Source organism: Callorhinus ursinus, unplaced genomic scaffold (genome assembly GCF_003265705.2).
Source record: "Callorhinus ursinus isolate GAN/ISIS: 27379988/994484 unplaced genomic scaffold, GSC_fseal_2.0 scaffold4, whole genome shotgun sequence".
Taxonomy (NCBI): Eukaryota; Metazoa; Chordata; class Mammalia; order Carnivora; family Otariidae; genus Callorhinus; species Callorhinus ursinus.
The window spans coordinates 97,879,323-97,897,012 of record NW_027397066.1 but is presented as its reverse complement, the minus strand read 5'-3'; the positions used below and the strand labels follow the sequence as shown (position 1 = coordinate 97,897,012).

The window sequence follows — 17,690 nt, the reverse complement described above, 5'->3', positions numbered from 1 at the left end:
AATAAATCAGCAAAAAGTTCAGCTAGAAAAAGGAAGTTGCATGAAAAGTTTATTCTGCATATATTAAAGGAATTATTAACTAGTACATAAAATATATCTCCTTTCACTTCTCAGGGACATAGATCACCAACTGTCAAAAGAAGGACACTCTTTAAGTGAAACTATGCAAGAATATATGTTGAAAGAATCATTATTATTTCTCAGATATGTCTTTGGTCCTCAAAATCCAAGACTTCAATCTTTGAGTCTTAGATTCCCACAAGATAGTGACTGTTCTTCAAAAGAGGATATCACGATAGAGTAAATCTCTAATTTGGCCTTTCATTAAAAAACAAACAAACAAAAACCTCTACTCTGACAGTAAAACTCTTTTAAAACAGGGTTTTAAATGTTACATCTTATAAAGTATTTACCATGCTATGAATTTTTAATGGACTTCCTTTTTTCCTTCTCCTTCTTTTCTTTCTCATTTAAATTCCTATTTTTCTATTCCTTCTGTCCCTGCCATCCTCCCTACACAGACTATGGTAGTTGAGTACCCACTTCAACTAGGCAGAAAGTAACACTAAATGTTAGATTTGTAAAGCATCTTAGTTAACACTTCTTTTACACACAGGGAAACTGAGGAGAGATGACTTGCTCATTTTCACAGATAAAATTAGATTAAGTAGATTAAGGTAAATCGTGGATTAAGGATACAGATTCCTAGATTCCATATTAGATACTCTTTCCCCCCCTTTCCATAGTATAGCTGGGCCCACAACAAAATCTTTTTTTTAGCAGCAAAGCTGACACCCAGAAGCCCTGCCCCATAATGTTCAAGGTTTCAATCTTTTTTGGGGGATATAAATAGATATCCTTTTATTCAGAGATTACCCCATGATTGTATGCCTTATCTGTGCATATAAGTGATTCTCCTTATTGTGTAAAAACAGAGGAAGAGGACTTTTGAATCTCAGATTTAAATTCATCTGACCAATGACAAGTTTTTGAAAATTAGGTATCTAAATTTTTTTCTCTGACTACTCTGTTTACTTGAACAACTTCCTTTGATTGCACAACTGAACTGGGAAATATGTGGGTCCTGAGGGCGCTCAAAGATGGAAGACAGGTCTGTTTGTGGATTTCCATGCCTAAGTATCAAAGCAAAAGGGTTAATGATGGCAATGTCATTGGATGGCAATTAGATTCTGTCATCATAAGGCCTTGGCATGGGCTGGGCAGGGGAAGGAGAATTTGGTCAGCTCAGCAGTGACAAAGTAAATAGTGGGACCCAGAATCCTGTTGTGTGAAGGGGTGGGGAGTGGTGCCACCTGGATGTAAGGTGTGAGCCTTTCTCTTTTTGTCCTTATGGAAGGAACATAAGGTATGGAATAGGAAGGTATGGATTGAAGTGCCAGCTCTGGGACTTACAGCGAAGGCATTTAGGACTTGGGAGTCAGATTGCCTCAGCTAGAATTCTAGATCTGCCCCTATTCAGTATTGGGCATGTTATTAAAATTTTCAAACCTCAGACGCATCACATGTAAAGTAGGGATAATAATAATAATCTCAGAGCACTATTGTGAGGATGACATACTTCTGTGCTCTTGGCACCGTGACTGGCACATAATAGGTGCTCAACAATTACTAGTTGCTGCTCCTCTATTATTGCTTCGGTTACTATCACTACTATTTACATGGTTGTTGTTATTGTGAGTGATGTTAGACAATTCATATTCTCTGAACTTTTCCCTTCATTTGCTAGAGTGGAGACAATTATCTAACTCCTAGAGTTGTGATGAGGATTATAAAAGAGGTAATATATGCAGGAGGGCTTAATAAGCATTTTTTAAAAAGTGGCATAAAATATTAGGTGTTGATATAATTATCAGCAATCATAATATACATATGTATATATATTTTAAAAGATTTATTTACTTGAGAGAGAGAGAGCATGAACTGGGGGAGGGGGGAGAGAGAGCGAGTGCGAGTACGCTCCTGCACATTGGCGGGGAGGAGAAGAGGGAGAGAATCTCAAGCAGACTCCCCACTGAGTACAGAACCAGAAGCTGGGCTGATCGCATGACCCTGAGACCATGACCTGAGCCAAAATCAAGAGTCAGATGCTTAACTTACTGAGCCACCCAGGCGCTCCTATATATATATATATAATATATTACTGACAATTATATCTTCTGTCTCATTTACTTAAAGTCGTTTTTCTCATTTTATTGACCTACAGTCTCCTTCTTCTTTTTCACTTCTCCCCAGTTGAACATGCTAGCTGGGTCTTCCTTCCCTTTTGATCTTATCTTCTTCTTTATCCATCTTACTCACTTCATGTATTCATTCTACTCACTTTATTCAATGGTTAAAATATGGATTTGAAATCCATTTTAAAATAATTTCTTGTGTGTTCGATGCTTTACAGTTGGAAGTTTTTCTTTTTGTCTCTTCGAAAATAAAATCCCCAACTAAACTTGAACTTGAACTTTGCTTTGTGACTCTTGATTGCCTTTTAAAACTTAAAATACTTGATAAGAAAAAAACAAACAAGCCTATCTCGTTCTGAGGTCTTAGAAGCTAAATAATGTACCTGTGAACTAACCTCTAAATCAACTAGAATACATTGATTCAAATTATTGAACAAGACCTGATTATGCAGGTTTGAGTTGGCATTTTACACATTTATTTGACATTGTAGAAACAAACACTGAAGCACATAAAAGATAGACTGAAACAGATGGTAGATACTAACATTATGCCTATATATGGTGAGGAGGGAAATTTATTTCTAAATGATATTTTATATACTTAAGGTAAACAGTAATATTTCTTATCTTTTATATATTTTTTTGTGAACCAGATTTTGGGGGTATCTATGAGAACAATGTTATGTATTCATCCATTACTTCCCTCTCTTCAAAATATGCTTTTGTGCTAGAAGCTAGAGCACTCAGTGGTATTCTTAGATGATACCCTTTTCATTAAACTCTTCATTGCTAGAATGATTTTATTCAACATTAGTCTATTTAAAACTGAGATAGTCTATTATTACTATGAATAAAATATTACAAAACTGATATAAATGATACTTTGCTTTATTCTTTATGTGCAACATGCCAAAAGTGGTGTGATAATATCTAAAAATCTAAGCATAATAAGCGAAATCAATGTTCTAATACCAAATTCAGAAAACCACAGGCATTTTGGGTAAGCAAACCCTCTATGATGTGCAGAGTACTTTGGTCATGGAGAAGGTAAAGAATCACAACCACCTGCAGAGGTACCATTTAGTGGTCTCCTCCAGGCCAAGAACCCTAAGAACATAGATTTCTACTGTCAGGAATGGTCTGATTATTGAAAAATGGTACTTTTATTTTTAACTATTCCAAAACTTTTTATATATATAGCAAGGTAATTTATAATTCCATGCATTAGTAATTATTTTTAAAACAACACGTTACTTTTTCTAATTAAAAACTCAAAATCACTAATAAATCCACCTCTCAAGATAAGTTAATAATTATGATGGAATTCTTTCCCCCTTTTACCAATAACTACCCAATTATATGTAGATCTATATAGGTATAGGTAAGTGAAATTAGAGCCATCAAGTAAAAATTAGAACTATGCCAATTATTGCTAAAAATATAGTTTCAAATTTTGCCTTGTCATCCATCTATCATCTATCTATCTATCTATCTATCTATCTATCTATCTATCTACCTACCTATCATCTATCTATCCATCTTTTAAAGATTTTATTTGCTTATTTGAGAAAATGAGAGAGGGAGAGACAAGCAGGGGCAGCAGCAGAGGGAGAGGGAGAAGCAGACTCCCCGCCGAGCAGGGAGCCTGACGCAGGGCTCGATCCCAGAACCCCGAGATCATGACCTGAGCTGAAGGCAGCTGCTTAACTGACTCAGCCACCCAGGCGCCCCACCTTTGTCATTTAATAGTATATTAGGAAGCTTTCTCCTGTCACATTAACCTTCCAAAACCAAATTTGTTAATGAGTGCAGAATACCGCATCAGATTGGTGCCCTATAATTTATTTAACCGTTTCATCTTACTCCTGTACATTTAGGTTGTTTACATTTTTTGCAGAATATAAATACTGCTCTCTGTGTCAATACATATTTATATAACAATGTGGTAGCCAGTTCTGCAGGAGATAGGAGGATAAGAATAATTCTGCTTATTCTTTGGCAAACAAAACAATTTTTCAGCAAATTTGAAAATGCTATGAAAGTATTAAAAGAGAACATAACATCCAGTTAAAATTATAAGAAATTGAACTATGAATATAGTTTAACATGAAAATTTGACTATTTCCAAAATGATTTTTTCAAATTTTGAATATGTATATGCTATCGTGCTTAGTTTTTTGAGGGTTCATTCTACAAAGCTAAAAGCACTTGCAGGCATTAAAAAATCCAGTTGAAGGCCAAGAAGATCTAATTTAAAGAAACTGAGCTCTGAGAACTGAGCAAAATGGGAGCTTTTATATATTTTTGGACTTTCTCCAACTTTCATTAACAGAATGAATATATCAATTAAAGTAAATTGAAGACAAAATTTAAAAATAACTGCAAAAAATGGAGATTCACATTAGTATTCATTACATGTGTGACATTCTTTGAGGGAACGTTTACTAACTTTGTGTTTCTTATCTGTGTTTCCCAGATGATATTTTGACCTGTTTTATCTTTTATAAGGTAACTAAAGGAGTTGTGAGCCAAATTAAAGCTGGTGAAGAAATTTTAGTGCTGGGTGTGTTTTTCTAGCAATAGGCAAAAATAGTGTTTTAGCACAGAATTTTTAGAGTCAGCATTTTCTTAATCAGCTGAATACTAGTTATAAATATACAAATATATCTGTATCTCCTAAAGTAAATGAAAACAACTGGGCAGCTAATTGCAGGATCTTGTGTCTCTCTCCACAGAAATGTGCACGCTCTGGTATCACAGGCATTTAATGTAAAAGATCATTATTCCCACTTCGGACACAGGAGACATGATTTACATAGTTTAAGTGACTTCCCCCTAGTCACAAAGCTGGTTAAGTGCTGAAGAAGTGATTCAAGCAAGGATTTTGGATTTTAAAGCTCACCGGTTCTGTTGTCCACAGAAACACAAGAATACTAACGTTGAACACTGATACCACTGCCATACGAAGCCGTTGGTGACAAAATCCACTAGAAAGGGGTAAGTGGTGGTTTTTCGTATCACTTTCACTAATTGGTTGTCACTCCTAGTTTCCAAAACCCAAAAGTATGAGGGCGATGGGAAGACTAGGTTGGTCAGTGAAGAGCCAGCCCAACCAGGAATGTTTACCCCCTGGTGTCCATAGTAAAGAGCAGTCCCTCTGTCCGCTGGGTGGGGAGCTGGGCTGCAGGGTGCTGAAGGGCTGGAAGTGCCATAGGGCTGGCACCTTGGTGTCCTCCTCACAGGTGCAGAACTAGGAAGGCTCTCTACAGAAGACCTGTTCCCAGACCAGGAAGATACAAAAACTTGCTGAAAACAGTTAACTGGGCGTAATATTAGAGTGAAGGCATCTTGCATAACTAGAAGGAAGACAGCTTTAGAGGAAAACAATGAACAATAAGGCCGGGGCCAACTCTACTGTTTGACCTGCCTACCCAAGGACACTGGGGTGGGAAATAAGAGGGAAATGCAGGCAATTGGGTCAGCCAGTGGAATACATCAGATTTGGCTACTTTTTGTAACAGTATTTAAACTCTCTGGACAAGAAACCTATAGATCTAGAACTGTACTACCTGACAATAACATTCCTGCTGGTAAAACAATCACTCAGTGTTTAGTTGCCTAAATTGAAAGTCTACACACAAAAAGGAGGAAACTATGTTCATCCTGCTACTTAAAATATAAATACCAAAGGTTGGAGTGTGTTTTCCATGATTTACATGAGCCCTATCACATTTGGGAAAATGGATAGGGAACATTCACCTGGGAATTTGCTAATTATAGTGAAGTGTTTCAGAGATTATCTTGCTTATTGTTGACATTACCTTAAGCCATGGCCACCATATACTGAACGCTCAGACCTTGAGTGGCCTCACTAACATGGCCTGATGAATGAACAGCAGATGTGGAATCAGAGTGACTTAGGAGTCTGACTCTGCCATCTGACTACTGCCTAAGCCTGGCCAAGTTATTGATTCTCTTCCAAATCAGTTTCCTCCTCTGGGAAATAATGATAACAATATACTGCTTGTGGATTTGGTATAAAGACCAAATGAGAAAATGGGTATATGGCCCCAAAACCTTTCCTAGCACATAGAAGTGGAGTTTTAGCTCTATGAATGGAATCATTTGTCCCTTTCTCAGAACCTTAGAAACTCCTTATCATCCTATCACAAAATTCTTTCTATTTTTCCCTGTGACCCATCTAGAGTAAAATCAGGCATATGCCTAAAATTTCAAATGGTATTTTCAAATTGGAACTTAGTACTTTTCAGCGTTGTCTAATCAGCACAGAGGATTTTAAGGAAACGAGGAAGATGGTATAAGCAGCTGTCTCATAGTAACTTTTACAGGGCTTTATAGTCCTTTCTAAGTGACCTTAGTGAATTCTTCATTCTCCAACTCAGTGTTCACATATTTTATCGTTTGTATTGTGGTAACAGAGTAAGGACAAAGGTTTGTGGGAAAGCAAGGAGAAAATGGTTATATAGTAATCTTAAATTATTTCTGTTACATATTTAAACTGGTCCAGAGCATACCTTATACATGACCTCTAAATTATACAGATGAGAGATGGTTTTGCTAGAACATTTGTTGACATGAAATTGGCAAATGATGATATGTGAGTAGGAAAATAGGGAACAATTAAGTAAGTCCTATTGTAAGTATTCACTTGAAATTGTTATGAATACTCTGGTTAGCTTATGGTTGATATACTTAAATAGTCAAAATATTAATGTACTTTTAAAAAAAGAAACATATGGGGCGCCTGGGTGGCTCAGTCGGTTAAGCGGCTGCCTTCGGCTCAGGTCATGATCCCAGGGTCCTGGGATCGAGCCCCGCATCGGGCTCCCTGCTCAGCAGAGAGCCTGCTTCTCCCTTTCCCTCTGCCTGCTGCTCTGCCTACTTGTGCTCTCTACCTCTCTGTCAAATAAATAAATAAAAAATATCTTTAAAAAAAAGAAACATAAAAGTAGTTTACAGTTTCTTACAATATAGTATCTTTAGGAAACTATAAGTTATATCTCACTCATTCAATTATACAGGAAAAATTTTATGTATTGTAATAAACATAATTTTAACACCTTAATAATTTAAAATACTTGCTTTTAGCAGCAGAGCAGAGAAGGAAGCAGAGGTGTAGGATTCCATATAAGGGGACTGGGGCATCTCAACCCACATACTATTATTTCAGAGTAAATTAGATTTCCCCTAATGGCTGCAGAGGTATGTTGGAAACCCCTTAAGTAGCATATCTGTTTTTCTTTTTTTTAAATTAAGTTTTTAATTTTAATTCCAGTATAGTTAATTTATAGTGTTATATTAGTTTCAGGTGTACAATATAGTGATTCAACACTTCCACACATCACTCGGTGCTAATTATGACAAGTTCACTCTTTAATCCCTATCACCTATTTAATCCACCTCTCACCAACCTCCCCTCCAGTAACCATCAGTTTATTCTTTAAGGTTAAGAGTCTGTTTCTTGGTTTGCCTCTCTCTCTTTTTTTTTTCCCCTTTGTTCATCTGTTTTGTTTCTTAAATTCCCCATATGAGTGAAAGCATATCGTATTTGTCTTTCTCTGACCAACTTATTTCATTTAGCACAATACTCTCTAGCTCCATCCATGTCATTACAAATGGCAAGATTTCATTCTTTTTTATGGCTGAGTAATATTCCAGTGTGTGTGTGTGTGTGTGTGTGTGTGTGTGTGTGTGTGTGTGTGTACACACACACATATATATATACACATACGTATACCACATCTTTATCCAGTCATCAGTTGATGGGCACGGGCTGCTTTCATAATTTGGCTATTGTAAATATTGCTGCTATAAACATAGCAGGGTCCATGTATCCATCGCTTTGAACTAGTGTTTTCGTGATTTTGGGGTAAATACCCAGTAGTGCAATTGATGGATGGAAGGGTAGTTTAACTTTAAAATTTTTAAGGAACCTCCATACTGTTTTCCACAGTGGCTCCACCAGCTTGCATTTCCACTAACAGTACAAGAAGGTTACTCTTTCTCCACATCCTCACCAACACCTGTTGTTTCTTTTGTTTTTGATTTTAGCCATTCTGACAAGTGTGAGGTAGTATCATTGTAGTTTTGATTTGCATTTCCCTGATGATGAGTGATGTTGAGCATCTTTTCATGTGTCTCTTGGCCATCTGGATGTCTTTTTTAGAGAAATGTCTCTCCATATCTTCTGCCTATTTTTGATTGGATTGTTTTTTGGGGTATTGGGTTGTATCAGTTCTTTGCATCTATGTTCACCAGGGATATTGGCCTGTAGTTATTTGTATCTGTGGTGTAGGTTGTAATTTCTCTTCTCTAATTTATGATTTTATTTATTTGGGTCCTTTCTCTGTTCTTGATAAGTCTGGGTAGAGGTTTATCAATTTTATTAATTTTTTCAAAGAACCAGCTCCTGGTTTCATTGATCTGTTCTGTTCTGTTGTGTTTTTTTTTTTTTTTTTAATTTCTATGTCATTTATTTCTGCCCTAATCTTTATTTTTTTCCTTCCTCTTGCTGGCTTTAGGCTTTGTTTGTTGTTCTTTTTCTATCTCCTTTTGGTGTATGGTTAGGTTGGTTGTTTATTTGAGATTTTTCTTGCTTCTTGAGGTAGGCCTGTATTTCCCTCTTATGAGTACTTTTGTTGCACCTCAAAGGCTTTGGACTACTGTGTTTTCATTTTTTTTCATATTCATTTGTTTCCATGTACTTTTTGATTTCTTTGATTTCTTGGTTGACCTATTCACTAATTAGTAGTTCTTGCTTCAGTGGGGGATAAATGGGGCTCAGACAGATGCCTGGAGGCTTCAGGTAATAAGGGCAAGTTTGGGTCAATGAAGAACCTCTTAGTGTGGCTTTAGATCAGATTATGGATCCTTTTTGGAATGGACTGAAATGCTTAATGACTTTTTTTTCCCCCTTTTTGATGAAAGCTGGAGTAAAGACACAGGTGTATACTTTGCCTCGCAACTTTAGTCTGCTGGAACCTAACTGTAAATGCAGAAATAAGAAAAATGCCTATGAAATCAGAACAGCTACCGAGAAGCAAGTATTAAAATTATGAACATTCTTTAAGAAAGGGTTTCATGCTCTCATTTGGAATCACTTTTTTTTTTTTAAGATTTTTATTTATTTATTTATTTATTTGACACAGAGAGAGAGAGAGAGAGGGAACACAAGCAGGGGGAGTGGGAGAGGGAAAAGCAGGCTCCCGGCTGAGCAGGGAGCCCAATGCGGGGCTCGATCTCAGGATTCTGGGATCATGACTTGAGCCAAAGGCAGACGCTTAATGACTGAGCCACCCGGGTGCCCCGGGAATCACTTTATTTTACATATAGGTCTACAAGCTTTGTGATCTGGTTTCCAAAAATATAGCAGGTTAGATAAGTTAGCCTACAGAAACTGACCACAAGAAAACATGCTAAAAAAATTAATCAAATAATTAGGCGGAAAAAGTGTAAATCAACACAAAAACTAAGTATATAAATATATTAGGGAGGAGGCAAATGGCTGAATGCACCTCCGTAGGCTGTGAAGCTTCACTGCACAATAATCCACTCACTGATGTTCAGTAAAAATGAATATGATAAAGTTGAAAAGTAAAAGTTGTGCCATTGAGTTAATCAACTCATTAATTAAGTATACATTCATTGAGTACCTACTATGTGTCAGGCCCTTTGTTAGTTGCTAGGATAATCAAATCCCACCCATCACTCAGTGACAAGATGTTTCAAGAAGAAAATGAGATATCTGAGAAAAGTTTTTTGTTCTCTAAAGTGGTAAACAATGTTTAAAAATATTAATATAGTTTAAGGGGCACCTGGGTGGCTCAGTCATTAAGCGTCTGCCTTCGGCTCAGGTCATGATCCCAGGGTCCTGGGATCCAGCCCCGCATCAGGCTCCCTGCTCAGCAGGAAGCCTGCTTCTCCCTCTCCCAACCCTGCTTGTGTTCTATCTCTCACTGTGTGTCTCTGTCAAATAAATAAATAAAATCTTAAAAAAATAAAAATATTAATATAGTTTAAAATAAGTTTTCTGGAAGATGGTTTATAGTCAAATGCCATTACTGAATGACTTAGAGATGAGTCAAATAATTTTAGGCATCAACTCATTCTTCTCACTCAGGCCCACCCCAAAGATCTTCTTGTTAGGGAAACGCTCCAGAATTGTTCTTGCTTCTGGGTCTTTGCTCTTGGTGCTACACCTCTCTTTTCCAAATCATTATATATTTTTTTAAATTTGCATTTATTTTATGTCTCTCCTCCAATATTGCCTTATCAGAGAGGCTTTTCCAGACCATTCTTATAAACTTGGCAACAACACACGTCTACCTCCTGAGGCCCAGACTTTCCCATCTTCTTTGCCATACATTACTTTCTCCACAGCATCTGTCAGTACCTAATATTTTATATTGCTTACTTGTTTATTTATTTTTAAAAGATTGTATTTATTTGAGAGTGAACGAGCGAGCGAGAGAGAGCGAGCACAAGCAGGGGGAGAAGCAGACTCCCTGCTGAGCAAGGAGCCCAATAAAGGACTTGATCCCAGGACTCCAGGATCATGATCTGAGCCAAAGGTAAGATGCTTAACTGATTGAGCCACCCAGGTGCCCCCTGTATAGTTGTTTATTGTTGTCTACTCCCACTGAACACAAGAAATATGAGAGCAGGGACTTTGCCTGCCTCATTCACTGAAGATTGCCCAGGGTCTGGCCCTAGTAAAATTTGTTGAATGACTAAACAAATGAATCTATGCTTCTGAATTGAAATTTTAGGTAGTTGAGCCTGAAGCTGAAGTACCGTTCTGGAACTAAAAAAGTAACTAAAATTGAGAAAAATGAGTTCTTTAGACCAGTCCAGCTTCTCTGGAACAGCAGTAAAAGCAAAAAGGATGGTGACTCTAACATGGAAAGAGAGAAAAGGCCAGCCAATTTGAAGAGACCAGAAATAGAAATGGCCTAACATCTGACAAAGACTTCAAGCCAAGTCAAGCTACCAGAATAATTTACTATGACTTTATGACAACATTCTAATTGGGAGGCTATTAAGAAAGATAATAATGTGGTTTCTGGAGGGAAGGTTCCAGGGCTTGAATCCCAGCTCCAAGACACTGAGTAACTTTCATCTTGGCAAATGCCTTTCCTGAGCCTCAGTTCTCTTATTCTGAAAAAAATGGGTGACAGTGCCTACCTCATAGGGTTATAAGTTCTGGATGATGTTGTTTGTGTAAAGCTTAGTGCCTTGAATATGATAATCACAATAAAATTTTAATACCTTATCCTAATTCTAAAGACTATATATAACATTAAAAGTGATAAACATCAGACATGAGTGGTTTAAAAAAAGGAAAAAAAAGTGATAGGAATATAAAATGGAGTCAACTATAGTACAAATATAAAAAATGAACAATTAATATGTTGGGCACTGATATTAGTTCTGTTTTGGCTGTAGTGCAGTGGACATGGTGGGGGAAGCATATTACTACAACTGGAAAAGGGGAAAGACCTCAGGAGTTCTTCCATGGAGATTGTCCTCTATTCCCTCAGGGGATGAAAGAAATATTTGGCAACCAGAGCCTGACTAGAGAGTCCTCTGCTTGGGATGGAACTAAGAATGCACAATAAATTATGATAATCACAGGGTAGAATCATAGAATGTTAGAGGTGGAAGATATTTTAGAGATTGCCAAACCTGGTATTTCTCAAATTGTTGCACTAAAGCATCTGTCTTTGAACAGGAGGATAAACATATAACTGCCTATCCCTCATATTCCTGAGACTTTGCTCTATACATTGACATGGTTCCTATAAATAAAAAGATTTCCCTGGAGTGTATGCTTAACTGAAAAATTCTGGGAGATTTTTCAATAATTTACCTTGGTTTTAACAGAATAGTTTTAATTGTTCACCACTTAAATTATAAAAGCAAACCAAAGCAAAATAAGAAAAAATCATTTTTTTGTTAAATTTGCAAAATATAATTCTACTCATGTATATTATTTTAATTTCATCTCTTCTTAGCTGATCTAATCAGACCTTCTTGTAAAACTCTTGTACCTCATAAAACTCTAGAATTTTGGCCTGGAATTATTCTCCACTAAAGAAGCTTCTTTTAGTACTGGGACTAGGTTACAGACATTTGAAAATTACTTAAGTCTGACTGATTTACCTAGAGGGAAGTATTTTCTTCCTTTCCTGACTTCTTTTTCCTTTTGAGTGAAAAAATTATGAAAAGTTATATGTTTTAAACAAATAATGTCAAAATCCCAGTCAGAAATAGTGCTTGCAGATTTTAACATCAGGTTTTATAATATTTATTTGTTAATGAGATAAAAAGCAGCTTGTTTGTATTGCTCTGCCAGTTTGCATGATTTCAAGCTTCTCTTGCAAATAGAGAGTTCACTTGTCTATTTTAATTAATTAAAGGTCAAAGAATCCACAGCCAATTAATGCAGAGTTAAAAAGCCCATGACAGCTGACTTCATATTTATCCCCATGGGATTTAATAAGATGATGCAGTCCATTCCATTTTAGAATGCACCTTTCAGTGGTTTATAAATGCCTCAAAAACTGGTTTCTCAAAGCAGAACTATACTTTAAATTAGATTTGCTCTCAAACTTTTGCTCACTGTTTAAAATATCTGACATTCAGCTCTTTGTGAAATGTGGAATCAAATGCAGGATAGCTCAGTGCCCTACCAGGTTCTTTCAGCAGGGCTGTGTTAGCTATATAGGTGAAGGAGAAGGTAGTTTAGGTGGCTTCTTATTCCTAATGGTGAAGTAAGGGGTCCTGTGAGACAGTGCCATGAGGATCAGATGGTCCTTTGTCCTAGCTGCTCCATGGGTCGGGTATATAGTTGTTTTATGAATTTGTGTTTGTGGCAGGTGGTCTCTTTCCACTGGTGCTCTAGCCCGGTGCGCTTTTTCTTTTTGGGCGTGTTCTTTGAGCTACAACAGGGGTAGCCTTTATGTCCATGATGGACTTAGCTTCACATGTCCCTTCGTTTTTGGCTAGACTTTTTCCCTTAGTTATCACCGCTTCTACATTTTTCTCAAAGTTTATGTCTTACTCTTTATTGCTCAGGATCGATAATGAGCCCCTAGTTACATGAAACCCTTTTTATTTTTAAATATATCACGTTATAAAATACTCTGTCATATGCCTCCTGTTTGGAAAGAAGGTGGAAATATTCACCAGATGCTGATGTGTAATTGGCACGTGGGTTTCACATGTACACAGGCAAAGAACAGAATAGAAACATCAGTGCTTTAGTCTTTGAAATCACTAAACAGAATATTGAAGATCACGTTTGCTAACACTGTGACTTCAGACCATTCCCAGTATCTCTTCTAATAATAAATCCTAGGCTTGATTTAAATTTTGAATTATAATTGGTAAGTTGACTCTAAAAACAGGGAAAAGATGCTGTTATTTATTTGGATTGTTTTTTTCCCCCCAGCTTTATTGAGGTTATTTTATCCGATTTAGGTCACCAAACAGTTGTTTGTTCTCAGTGACCCAGTTCAGATGCAAATCAATGACCTAGATGGGAGTCCTCTTACTACTCCAGGAGGCCAGGGCAACCTCTACTCAGTTCCCTAATGGGAAGTTTTTTCCTTTACAAATATAACTTCACATAAAACTAAAATTAAAGTGTAATCAGTGATAGAACTGCCTGGGTCCCATAGGTTCTACAACACTGTCTGCACATCACTAAAAAATATCACATATATCCCATTACTAAGGAAGAAAGGACTTACACACCAAAGTATTTGACATATTTCTGCACGATTGATTAAAAACTTTGAAAAAGTTTAAAAAATGTTCTTTTCCCATAAATGGGAAAAATTCCAATATTATAAATTCCAAATAAGAGCTGCACTTGTTATTCCCTGAACCTATGGCAATCACCTGCCTCAGTCGAATAGACCGACAGTGCCCTATCCTTCCGCTTTGTCTCATGTGCCGTCTAATACTATCACAACGGAGGTGACTGGCTATCAGGGAGCCCGCACAACCAGGACATAGAGGCTGTGACTTCATACCTAAGCTTCTCAACTAAGACACAACTGAAGTGTCAAGGATGTTACCACCCACTCTGTTCTTTATTACTCTGTTTGAAAATATGCACAGTGGGTTTTAAAAGTGGGTTTTGGAAAGTTAATTTGAATGCAAACATTTCCGAGATTAATAAAGTTACACAAAATTGACCAAAACCGAATTGCAATTTCTTTGTTTTAGAAGCTTGTTACGATGGACTGTGTAAAATTAACATTCCAAGAGACACTGTAAAGGCGTTGAGGAGACTGAAGAGTTGAAATGTTCTTCCTTCAGGCAGCCCGGCGCTGTGAGCTGGCACCCTGTGCAGCCAGTCAGGCCCTGGCCGCTCCTCATTTGGAGTTTGCTGAGAAGAACGATGCATGCGCATTTAAGATACTTCTGAGTTTCACATTTATTTGTATGCTGTGTTAGCTTGCTTGTTATTCTCAAATAAATACCCTAAGGTCAACATGGGGAAGATCTCATATTCTGTTTTGACCTTGGTTTTGGTAACTGCTGATAACCTTAAACATCTACTTTCACCAAATTCTGAATAGTGATTAGTTTGATAAAGAATGGCTTAAAATGTTATTCTCAATTCCCTCATTGCCATTATTTTGATTCTCAATCTTTTTTAAACCAGATACTACTGGGGCTTATGTAGATGTCTATCATTTCTGTTATTTGACTGGTACTTTCACAGAAAACCCAAGTGGTGACTAAGGTTTTGGCCAACTGTTCTGCTTATTTTCAATTTCACTCTGAACAAGGGTGGGAACTGAAACCAAAGGAAGAAAAAAAATTATGTAACATTATAATTCTCTACTATCCCTAGTATGGTGAGTTTCTCAGTACCTGAAAACATCCCATATTCCAGTGTGTCTAACAACATCCCACAGATTCTACTTGGGGAACCCTATCCTAGTAGAGAACTGATAGGGTCAGCCTGCCTTGCATTAAAATCCATGTTCAGAACTTGGAATTGTCTCTTGGGGGGAAGTGTAATAAGTCTGTATTTGGCCTTAAGTACGCATATTTTGTGTGTTGTCCTTTGTAACAGAGAGAGAAAGCCTAGTGTGGAAACTGGAAAAGAATCCTTAAAAAGTCATCTTTCTCAGAAAGACAATAACTTATGCCTTTCAGAGACACACCCCCTTATTTCCACCTCCCCACACCCGCCCAATAATACAGGCCAAGTATGAACACTGGAGAAGCTCTGGGTTGGCAGCCAAAGTTCCAATTCTATTAGATGGCACTGAAACCCTAGGATAGACTGGAACCGATTAGGGTTATTCATGGCTGAGAGAAATCCTCCCTCTCTGAGATATTATGACAAGGTGACGGTTCCATGAATCTGTGACTATATGGGTGGGGGACTGGTGGTAAGAAAGGAAGGGAATATGGAATACAAAAGACCTTCTAGGATTCTCTTTATCAGGTAGAAAGAATTATGACTTTCTCAGCCTTCCCAGTGATCTGGCACAACATAAGCCAACTCAGGGGTCCCAAGGTATCCCTGAAGAAAGGCAAGAGCTACAGCGGATCTAGCAGAAATGGTGAGCTGGCCCTCCAAGCATGTACAAGTGCTTTAATGGAGCACTACATTTTGTGCTACCAAGGAAATGATGAGGATACTAGAAAGCTGTAATTCTGATTTTGAGATAAAAATAATGTAACTTTACATTTGTATTATTGCTTATAATTCACAAAAAGCTTCCACATATCATCTCACCTGATCCTTACAACAATTCAAGAGAGACAAGGCATAAACTATTAATGCTACTTTACATTTAAGGAAACCAAAGCTTAGATAGGTTAAGTAACTTGCTTAAATCCACACAGTAAATAAGAGGCAGAATAGGGGATTTAAACCCATATCTCCATATGGTCTGAGCTGTCTTGTCTAGAAACAAGAAAACTAAAAATATCTTGACTAATATACTTTCCAAGTATAATATCTGATATAGACAAGTCTTTCAATCCTTTTTTTTTAGAATATAAAACAACTTTCTTGCCACAAACCATGCCTTTTACATCTTTCCACACTAATATTTTGGTATTAGTGTAGAAAGATAATGTGTCTTATTCATTTTATGTTTATTTCATAATCACTTTCTCCCCCCATATATGAAATCTTGTGTGTATATGTATATATATATGTGTGTGTGTATGTGTTACATATATATGTAATCTTTCTGGGTATGAATTAACCTTTCATTTTTCTGTTAAAAAAAGTATTTAACGCATTTATAATGGATTTAGTATTACTAGGCCAAGAAATTTAGGCCAAACTGATGAAACTATAGCACTTATAAGTTCACTCATTTACAGTAGAGAGTATAGATTAAGGCTTAATATCCTCAGAGTTAAGGTCTTAAAAGTGCTCTATTGTGATTCTCCACAAGCAAGAATGACTTTCACGTTGACACTAAATGTGATTTTCTGTCCTTAGGCCAAGCAGGTTGGCAGATTGCTTTTATGTAATTCCTGTGAAGCTGGCAGGAGGTGACTCATATACATAAATGCCTCTTTCAATCAGGAAGAAGGTGTCAGAGGGCGGGTGGGTGGTGTCTGGATGACTAAGTTTTAAGATGTTAGGGGTACTGAAAAAAACAGTTAAAATGAGGGTTTCTAGGGAGATGCACACATGAGAGTCTCAGGATCATGTCAATGAAATCAAAGGAAAACTTTGAAAAGATCCTACTACAGTATTTGAATCTTAGTGCTTATTTCCTAACACTATGCAAAGAGAAATTCCCAAAACTTATATGTAAGTTAAAAACAGCCCAGAGTTTAAACAAGTTCTAGGAATGGGACTTGATTGCATGGTGATAAACTGGAATATTAAGTACATTGTATGAAAGGGACAGAGGAGTTACGGGTATGAGAAAATTATGAGGAAGTCACAGAATCTTTTAGAAATCGACACAGTGGAAGAGTGAAGTATGGGCCTGAGAAAATAAAGTGCCTATCACATTTAAGTGAAACAATGACACTTTCCTACAAATGGTAGGTATGGAACAGAATAAAAATCTCTATTGAAATCCTTGAATTGATTTCAGATAAACGCAAAGTAACAGTAAGGCCAAGTTTCTAGGTGGTAGTTCGTAATAGTCAATGTTCTCTGTAAATGCCCAGTGGAACAGTTAAAGGCCAATATGGTAATTGAATTCCTAGGGAACACTGACCAGGTTGACAAAGTGAAATTCTTCATTTCATGGCTTTGTGTTCTGGTCTTCTTATGAAACTTTTCTTATATATCTGTTCTTTTTTTTCCCCTTAAAAATTTTAAAGGGGTCAGAGCAAAAAAACAAAAACAAAAAACAAGGAGTGGAGCATATATGAAATTGTTAATAATAACGAAGAGTGATCAACATGAGCAAGGAGCCTGGACTCCACAATGTTATCAACGAAAGATTGCAACACTTTTTTTACTCACTA

The 17,690-nt window shown here is 36.9% G+C and overlaps 1 protein-coding gene across 2 annotated transcripts in view; it reads right to left on the bottom strand.

The window, feature by feature from the left end:
* LOC112826013 (bifunctional heparan sulfate N-deacetylase/N-sulfotransferase 3) overlaps positions 1–17,690 on the bottom strand; it is a 174,819-nt gene that overhangs the window by 121,076 nt on the left and 36,053 nt on the right. The window lies entirely within an intron of this gene.